We start from the raw sequence: 9,536 nt of genomic DNA, 5'->3' as shown, positions 1-9,536 counted from the left end.
AATTTATGGAATGCTCAAGACTTATGAACTTGAGATGGATCAAAGAAGCAAGAGACATGGGAGAAAGTCAAGAATAATTGCTCTTAATGCTGAGGAGGAATCCCCCAAAGTGGCTGTCTCAAAGAAAGGAAAAGGAAAGGCTCTCATCATAAAGTCTGATTCAGAATCATCAAGTTCTGATGATGATGATTCAGAAACTGAAAGTCTACCTGAAGTAGATGTTGATGAAGAGATGATGAAGCTGTGTGCTCTTATGGTGAAGGGTATCACAAAGATAGCCTACAGGAAATTCAGAAGAGGAAAGAAGTTTTCCAGGAAAGGTAGAAGTTCTGATGAGAAGGGCTTCAGAAAATCTGAAGGCAAAGGAGGAAAGTCTAACAGAGGAGATTACTCAAATGTCGAATGCTACAACTGTGGTGAGAAAGGCCACATATCTCCTGACTGCAAGAAAGGAAAGAGTGATAAAGGAAAGGCTCTTTTCATAAAGAAGAAAAGCTGGACAAACACCTCAGATTCTGAAGATGAGGAAAACTATGCCTTGATGGCAAATGCTGATAGCAGTTCTGATGCTGCTGAGTTAAAGGTACCTCAAACAACTTATGCCTTTCATACTAATGATATTACTGAGTTGAGATTATATCTTAAAACCATGTTTATTAGCTATAGAGATCAAACTTTAATATGTGAAAGATTAACTTCTGAAAATCTTGCTTTTAAAAAGAGGAATGATTATTTAGAAAAAGAGTTAGTTATGTTCCATCAAACTCAGAAGGATAGAGATGATGCTTTCTATGTTAGAGATGAAGTTCTAAAAATGAATAAATCTCTAAAAACTGAGTTTGAAAAGGAGAGAGAGATTATCAGGACTTGGACTAACTCTGGCAGAGCAACTCAGGATATACTAAGTAGTGGAAACTGGAAAGAGGGCCTAGGTTATGGAGATGAGAAAAGTGAAAAAGGAACTGAACAAGTTAAGCCAATTATTGTTAAACAGACTACTAAGCCAAAGGTAAATCCTGTTAAATTTGTAGCTAAAATTGTAAAGTCTGATTCTGAAAAGATGAAAGATATTGAGACATAAGTGATAGCAGAGTCAACTTCTAACAAATTAGAACAGGATAAACCAACTGAAGTTAACATAGGCTTAATGACAAAGAAGCAGCTTAAACATAAGCTGGAAGAGATTACCAGTGTAAACAAGGTAAAGGTAGCTAGGAAAAATAGGAATGGAAAGAAAGGTATGAATAAAAGTAAAAATTATATGCCTGTTCCTAATGCTCCTAGAAAGAAATGCTAAAACTGTGGAAACTCTAACCATCTGGCTTCTTTTTGCAGGAAGAATAAGAATATAAACTCCTTACCTTCTAAGTCAGGAGTTAAAAGTCAGTGTGTTAGATTTAAGCCACAAAATCCTTATTTTCATTGTGGTAGTATATGACATTCCATTTATACTTGTAAGAAATATCATAGTTTGTACTATGACTATTATCAGATAAAACCTTCTTTAAAGAAAGTTGCTTTAATTCCTTCTAGTGTAAAGTATGATGCAAAATCTGATACTGTTAATACTAAAATTGTTAGCATAAACTCTGATGTTAAATCCGTTGTAAATGTTAACAAACTTAAAAAGGCCAAAGGATCCAAGCAAGTCTGGGTCCTTAAAATTAACCATTAGTGGTCTTTGTGATTGCAGGGCAACATGAAGAACATCCTAGTTCTGGACAGTGGATGTTCAAGACATATGACTGGAAATAAAACACTGCTATCAGATTTTGTGGAGAAAGATGGCCCGGAAGTTTCTTATGGAGATGGCAATATTGGAAAAACTCTGGGATATGGCAAGATCAATCTTGGGAATGTCATTATTGAAAAAGTAGCTCTTATCTCAGGACTTAAACACAATCTGTTGAGTATAAGTCAAATCTGTGACCGAGGTTATCATGTGGATTTCTTTGAAGAACACTGTGAAGTTATAAGTAATTCAACAGGCAAAGTGGTTCTGAAAGGATACATGCATGGTAACATTTATGAAGCCAGACTTTCAACAAGTACTGATGGTTCTGCAATCTGTCTGTTGAGTAGAGCATCAATTGAAGAAAGCTGGAATTGGAACAAGAAACTCTCTCATTTAAATTTTAACAATATAAATGAGCTTGTAAAGAAAGATCTTGTGAGAGTCCTGCCAAAAACAGTATTTGCTCCTGATGGCCTTTGTGATATATGTCAGAAGGAAAAACAAAGAAAATCTTCTTTCAAGAGCAAAACTGAGTCATCAATTCTTGAGCCTTATTACCTACTACATGTTGATCTATTTGGTCCAGTCAATGTCATGTCTATTGCAAAGAAGAAATATGCTATGGTTATAGTGGATGAGTTCACAAGGTACACTTGGGTGTACTTCTTGCACAAGAAGACTGAAACTGTATCTACCCTAACTGATCATGTCAGACAGCTGGATAAATTGATCAAAGATTCTGTTAAAATCATAAGGAGTGATAATGGCACTGAGTTCAAGAATTCAGTCATGGAAGAGTTCTGCAAAGATCATGGAATCAAACAGGAATTTTCTGCACCTGGAACTCCACAGCAAAATGGAGTTGTAGAAAGAAAGAACATGACTCTCATTGAAGCTGCACGAACAATGCTTGATGAAGCAAAGCTACCAACCTATTTTTGGGCTTAAGTTGTGCAGACTGCTTGTTTTAAACAAAATGCTACACTTATAAACAAGCATGGAAAAACACCATATGAGATGGTAAAGAAGGAGAAGCCAAATCTGAAATACTTTCATGTATTTGGTTGCAAGGGTTTTGTTCTTAAGACTCATCCTGAACAGCTTTCAAAATTTGATCTAAAAGCTGATGAAGGAATTTTTGTTGGATATCTACTTTCCACAAAAGCCTTCAGAGTCTACAATTTGAGAACAAGAGTTGTCATGGAATCTATCAATGTCTCTTTTGATGATAAGAAGATTAGTGGACTTGAAGATTTCGATGATCATGATCAGCTGGGATTTGAGAATAAAGATTTAAATTCTGATTCTGGAAATTCTGATGAATTAAATACCGATCCTGTAAGTTCTGATGTCCTCGAAACTGTGGTAACAACTCCAAAGGAAAATGCACCTGTCCAGGGGGAGCAAGCTGAATAAACTACCACATCTCAAGACTCTCAAGAAGCATCAGAACCTGTCACTGGCTCTTCATGTTCTGATTCATCTAGTTCTGATGGGCCAAATTCTGATAATTTTGGAAGCTCTGATTCTTCAACTCCTGAAAAATCAAATTCAATTTCTGAAGTCTCAGAGAGCATAACTAAAGGGGGAGCATCATAAAATGCTGATGGAGACATCATGGATCATGGGGAGGATCCAGTTCTAGAGATCAACTTCCATCTACAAGGAAGTGGACTAAATCACATACACCTGATTTAATCATTGGAGATCCTGAAGCAGGTGTTAGAACTAGAACTGTAACTCCAAATGAATGTCTCTATCATTCTTTTCTATCTCAGACCGAACCAAAGAAAGTGGAAGAAGCTCTTCAAGATGCTGATTGGGTGTAAGCAATGCAGGAAGAGTTAAATGAATTTGAAAGAAATAAAGTCTGGACCCTAGTGCCAAGACCAAAGAACAGATCAGTTGTTGGTACAAAATGGGTGTTTAGAAACAAAACTGATAGTGATGGCATAATTACAAGGAATAAAGCAAGACTGGTTGCTGGCTACTCTCAACATGAGGGTATTGATTATGATGAAATATTTGCACCAGTTGCTAGATTGGAAGCCATAAGGATCTTTTTGGCTTATGCTGCTCACAAGAAGTTTAAAGTCTTTCAAATGAATGTAAAAAGTGCTTTTCTCAATGGAGAATTGGATGAAGAGGTATATGTTGAACAACCTCCAGGCTTTGTAGATCCTAAATTTCCCAATCATGTCTACAGGCTTGACAAAGCACTTTATGGCCTTAAGCAAGCTCCAAGAGCATGGTATGAGACTTTAGCTCAATTCCTTCTGGAAAGTGGATTTCACAGAGGCACAATTGACAAGACTTTATTCTACCTCAACCATGGAAATGACTTAATTTTGGTACAGACATATGTTGATGATATCATATTTGGCTCTACTAATTCTAAACCGTGTGAGAAGTTTGCAAAGCTAATGCAGTCAAGATATCAAATGAGTATGATGGGAGAACTCATCAATTTTCTGGACCTTCAAGTCAAGCAAACTGCAGAAGGCACTTTAATCTGTCAGTCCAAGTATACCAGAAATTTACTGAAGAAATTTGGAATGCAAGATTGTTCAACTGCATCCACTCCCATGGCCACTGTAATCAAGTTAGATAAGAATACTGGTAAATCAGTAGATATTACTAACTACAGAGGTATGATTGGCTCCTTACTCTATCTAACTGCAAGTAGACCTGATATCATGTATGCTACCTGTCTTTGTGCAAGATTTCAGGCTGATCCAAGAGAACCTCACTTATTAGATGTGAAAAGAATTTTCAAGTACCTTAAGGGTACAACTGATCTAGGATTGTGGTATCCTAGGGAATCAGATTTTAAGCTAATTGGTCACTCATATACAGATTTTGCAGGATGCAAAATAGACAGGAAAAGCACTAGTGGAAGCTGCCAATTTCTTGGAGGCAGATTGGTTTCTTGGTTTAGCAAGAAATAGAAGTCAATTTCCACATCAACTGCAGAAGCATAATATATTACTGCAGGAAGCTGTTGTGCACAGATTCTTTGGATGAAGAATCAGTTATTGGATTATGGGTTAGAATTTTCTAAAATCCCTATTTACTGTGATAATCAAAGTGCTATTGCTATGACAGGTAATCCAGTTCAACACTCAATGACAAAGCACATCAACATAAGGTACCATTTCATAAGGGAACATGTGGATGAAGGTACAGTGGAATTGCATTTTGTTCCAACAGATTAACAGCTAGCAGATATCTTCACAAAACCACTATGTGAAGCTACTTTTATAAGATTGGTAAATGAACTTGGAATGATTTCAGGTTCTTTCTCTAAATTTGCTTAGTTTTTGTTCTCATGCATCAGACCTTATGATCAGTATTTACAGATTGTATTATCTATATGTAATCTGTGCTTAATTTGAAAATTCATTAAATGCTGATTATTATCTGATGTGGATTTATATACTCTGATAAGTATTTTGAATGTTCTGTGACTATTCAATCCAATGAGGATAATTGTCCTAGATACTGACCCAGTAGTCTTTAACATACTAGAAATTCCATGTTTGAACTAGTTATTTATGTGGAAACTCATTAACACAAGCAGATTCTGATATTGAGCTTAGTCAAGTTTACTTTGTGTATCTTATTACTAAGTCAGAAACTAGATTCTTGTTTCTTATCTGTCAAATTCTGTTGTCAGTAAATCTTAAGAATGAACTAAGTGCTGATAAGCCTCACTTATCAAAAGAAAAGAAAAGAAAAGAATAAAAGTCAGGTACTCCTTTGAGATCTAGAGTAAAAATGTGGAAGGGAAGACCCAAGTGCATTGCTGGTATTAAGTAATATGCATTAGCAAAGCAAATATTTTTTTCTTGGTGACTTTTCACACTCTATGATTACTGGAGAAATACTCTGATTACAGCATAAATTCTGATAAGCAGTCGTGACTCACTTACACTGAGAAGCCACTGTAAAAAGGAATTTCAAAAGATGCATAAAATGAGCATAAACAGATGAGGTGGACTCATGGATAAAGTTTTTCTATAGTAGACATCATGACTAATGACAGATTTTAAGCATTTTTCTGAGTTATGCCTTATTTCTAAGATGTACTGAAGTTGATCAGACTTTAATCTCTATCTGATATTTTGCTGAATGCACAAACTTTCACTCCATATGAATGATGAAAATTACTGTGGCGATTAAGTTGTTTTTGACAAATAGTTAAGTGTCATTTGCATAATTTCTGAGGACAAGTTCTGATGATTAAACTATGAAGAAAACAAGTCAATATTTGTATGAAAAATCACAGAAAAAGATATTCACTTTTTGAGTACAGAAGCCATGTTCTGATGACTGTTAAAATCTGATATAAGTTAAGTTCTGATATTAAATCCTGATGGAATCTTTGATGCTTACGTGGCATTTTTCTTTACTTGACTTATTTGTGGTAAAATCTAAAACAGTCATATTTAAATCAGAATAAATTTGGGTGAGATAACAACATTCATAATCATTATGGGTTAGTGGTCAACGTGTATGTCTTGAAAAATTGCATGTGCCCAGTAATTGTTAATTATTTCCCGTGCCCATTAACTCTTGCTTTAGATCTTTTACTGACTGTTATTATTACACATCAGTCTAGGGAGTCGAGGGATCATTAGTTTTACTTGTAATTGTTAACCAGCCCTCGCGTCCCTTGGTATTCTATTGGTTATTTAAACCGACTATTCATTCCAATCAAAGCATCTTTCATTTTCTCATGAACTCACTCTCTTTTTATTCTCATCAACAAAAATGGTTCGTTTCAACTTGTTCCTGAACTATGAAACTTTCAACATCGAGTTGAGTTGTGATGATTGGCAACATGAGTGGCATGTCACCGCCATTCCTAAAATGCTCTGGAACTCAGTTCCACAAGAAGTTCATACAGACCTCTTGTTCTTTTCGATGGAATACCATCTCCATCTTGATCGGTTGGAAGAGGAAAGGAGAGAAGCTCTCCGTCAGAAAGAATGGATCATCCATCTTGCAGTGCTCTTCGTCAACAGCAGAATGAGCTAGTCGATAGGTCTTCTTAGACTAGAAAGTGCAGCAGAAGGAGCTAGCCGATAGGTCTTCTTAGACTAGGACTAATGCTGTTGATGTTAATAATCTTAGAATAGGACTATCTTATAATTTTTGCATGTAATTGATAAATTTCATGAAATGGACTCATCTGATATATTAATGAAATTTCCTTTAAATTGCAAGATTTGGTCTTTGTTTCTCAAATTATGTGACTGTGCATGTCTTAATTGCAATTTGTTAATCTTTACTTCATCAGTTTTTAACTTTATCCTGTGATGAAAGTTTTGATTCAATAATAGTCAATAATAAATTTTGATGATTTGAGGAAATAATTGAAGCACGAGTTCATGCATCTGAACATGTGATAGTTGAAGCTGAGAATGTTACTTCTCAGAAAGAGAAAGCAGCTCAAAGTTCTGATACTTTGAAAAGGAAATCTGTAAATTCTGATGCTGCTGAAGCAACTCCTTTATTGGCAAGGAGATTGAAGAAAATGAAGGCAAGGAGGTATTTGGCTAAGGCTATATCAGAAGATACTGAAGAAGCTGAGGAAGGGGATCAGGAATCTCTGTTCTCACAAGAACCAATTATCATTGAAGCCCTTTCAGCTCAAGCCAAAGACACTGCTAGATGATGTTCTTCCTGAATCTCCAGTTACTTCACACACTGTTGAGCTATCAGAACAGAATGAGTCTTCCTCAAGTTCTGATGACAATGTTTCTGTTGAGACTCCAGTACCTACTATGGGCAAGGAAGAATCGGTGAAGAAATTTGTTGAAAAGGAAGCACCTATTCCTTGGGAGGATACTCACAGAGGTGTTGAGTGGACCAAGAAGTGAAATGAATCAGATTTTATTCCATGTTCTAAAATTCTGACAGAGCATATCGCAAAAGCTGATGAGTTGCTTACAAATGCTGATTTCAAGACACAACTCAAGATCAAAGCTCTGTCTACAAAACATCTTTAAGGTCTACATACTTCTACTCATGAAAAGGTTGATACACTCAGGGAACAAGATGATAAGTTCAATCTACAGATCAAGCTTGACAAGAACAGGTATATCAGACCTATTTCTGAAAAAGTTGCAGCCATTGAGAAAACTCAAGCGAAGCAACATGCCAAAATTGCTGAGGTTCTGGCTAATCAAGCTTCTCAGAAAGCTCAATTGGATAAAATCTAATCTTCAGTTAAACTTCTTCTTTCTCTCTTACTTCCTGATGATGCCAAAAAGGGGGAGAAGGTAGTTAAGTCCAAATGCTCACCTACTCAAGAACTGAAGAAAAAGGATGATAAAGGTGATGACCAGGGAAACTCTGAAAAGAGCAGAGGTCAAATAAAAGTTCAAGGAAAATCTTCTATTCAGAACAAGTCAAGTTCTGATGCTGTGAATGCTCAAAGATTGAAGTCAAGTGGTGATTAGCAAAGTCTGATGTCAAGTTCTGATATTCTGATTCAGTCAGGATCTGAAGACTCTCAGAAGTTCTTACAAATTCTAAAGTTAAAGGGGAAGCAGACTACTATTTATTATAAAGATCCTAAAATCCAGACACTTGATGAGGAGATAGAAAGAAGATTATTTCTGAAACACAATCCAGGAATGGATTTAGAAACTCTCAAGGAGGAAGAAGCTAGATTTGCTGCTGAGAAGACAAATCCTAAGTCTAAAGCTTCTGATGCAAAGAAACCTCCAAGGCCTAAGAAAAAAGGCATTGTGATCAAGGAAAAGTCAAATTTTAAAACTTCAAAGGTCAAAACTAGATCACAGACTGAGAGTGATCCCAAAGACAAAGGGAAAGGAAAAATTTATGAACAAAGTCACTGGACTTGAAAACTTCTCAAGCTCTGATGAAACCAGTGTGTAAAATGGTTCAAGTAACTGATGATAATCTTGTTGAAGATGAAACTATTCAAATTCTGAAAAGAAGAAAGATAATTGAAGATTCTAAAACAACCTCAGACACTGCTCAAGTTGTTATTCAGAATAAAGGACAGGAAGGTACAGAAGAAACATCAAATTCTGATCAAGCTATCAAGACATCAACTACTGACAATGTTCAAGTTGATTTGAATAAAATGACAATTGTTGATAAGAAGAAGCTGTTATGGAAGAAAACTACTCTAGTTGAACCAAAATCCAATCTCATGATTAATCAACTTGCTACATTTGGGTTGAAAGCCAAGCAACCAAGAGATAGAGCTGGATTAGGTTTTGATGAAGAGAAGATTCAAATAGGAGTAGAGGTTACTCTAAGAGATCCTTATATATTGACAGATAAACCATATGAACAAATTAAACAAAGGCACCTTGATAAGGTGTTGTCTGCTCAAGTTGTGATAGATGCTCATGACAAAGAGAATCTAAAAGAGAAATTGATCTTATTTCTCAATGATGGAAGGACTTATAGATTAGCTGATACTGATGTATTAAAGAAGTCTATCAGAGAACTTCAACATATTCACTATCTTCTGGAAGTAAAATCTGATGTTACAAGAAGATGGCCAGATTACATTTTGAAGGCTATAAAAGATCTATTCAGAATCTCTGGTACAGAGACTTCTCATTACAGTCCAATGATTACTGAAGGTGATGGAAAAGAAATTCCTATGCTGAAGAATTCTGCTAAGGTGGAAGTTATTCTGAAAGGAAGATGCTTATGTTATAATGAAAACTCTTCACATCCTAAGGTTATCAGACTTGGTGATGGACTTGAAAGAACATCCATTCAAGCTCTCAGAACAACCATTTATCAAATT

This window comes from Apium graveolens, chromosome 3, assembly GCF_009905375.1.
Source record: "Apium graveolens cultivar Ventura chromosome 3, ASM990537v1, whole genome shotgun sequence".
Classification (NCBI taxonomy): Eukaryota; Viridiplantae; Streptophyta; class Magnoliopsida; order Apiales; family Apiaceae; genus Apium; species Apium graveolens.
The sequence above is the reverse complement of the archived record's forward strand: the minus strand, read 5'-3'. Positions refer to the sequence as shown.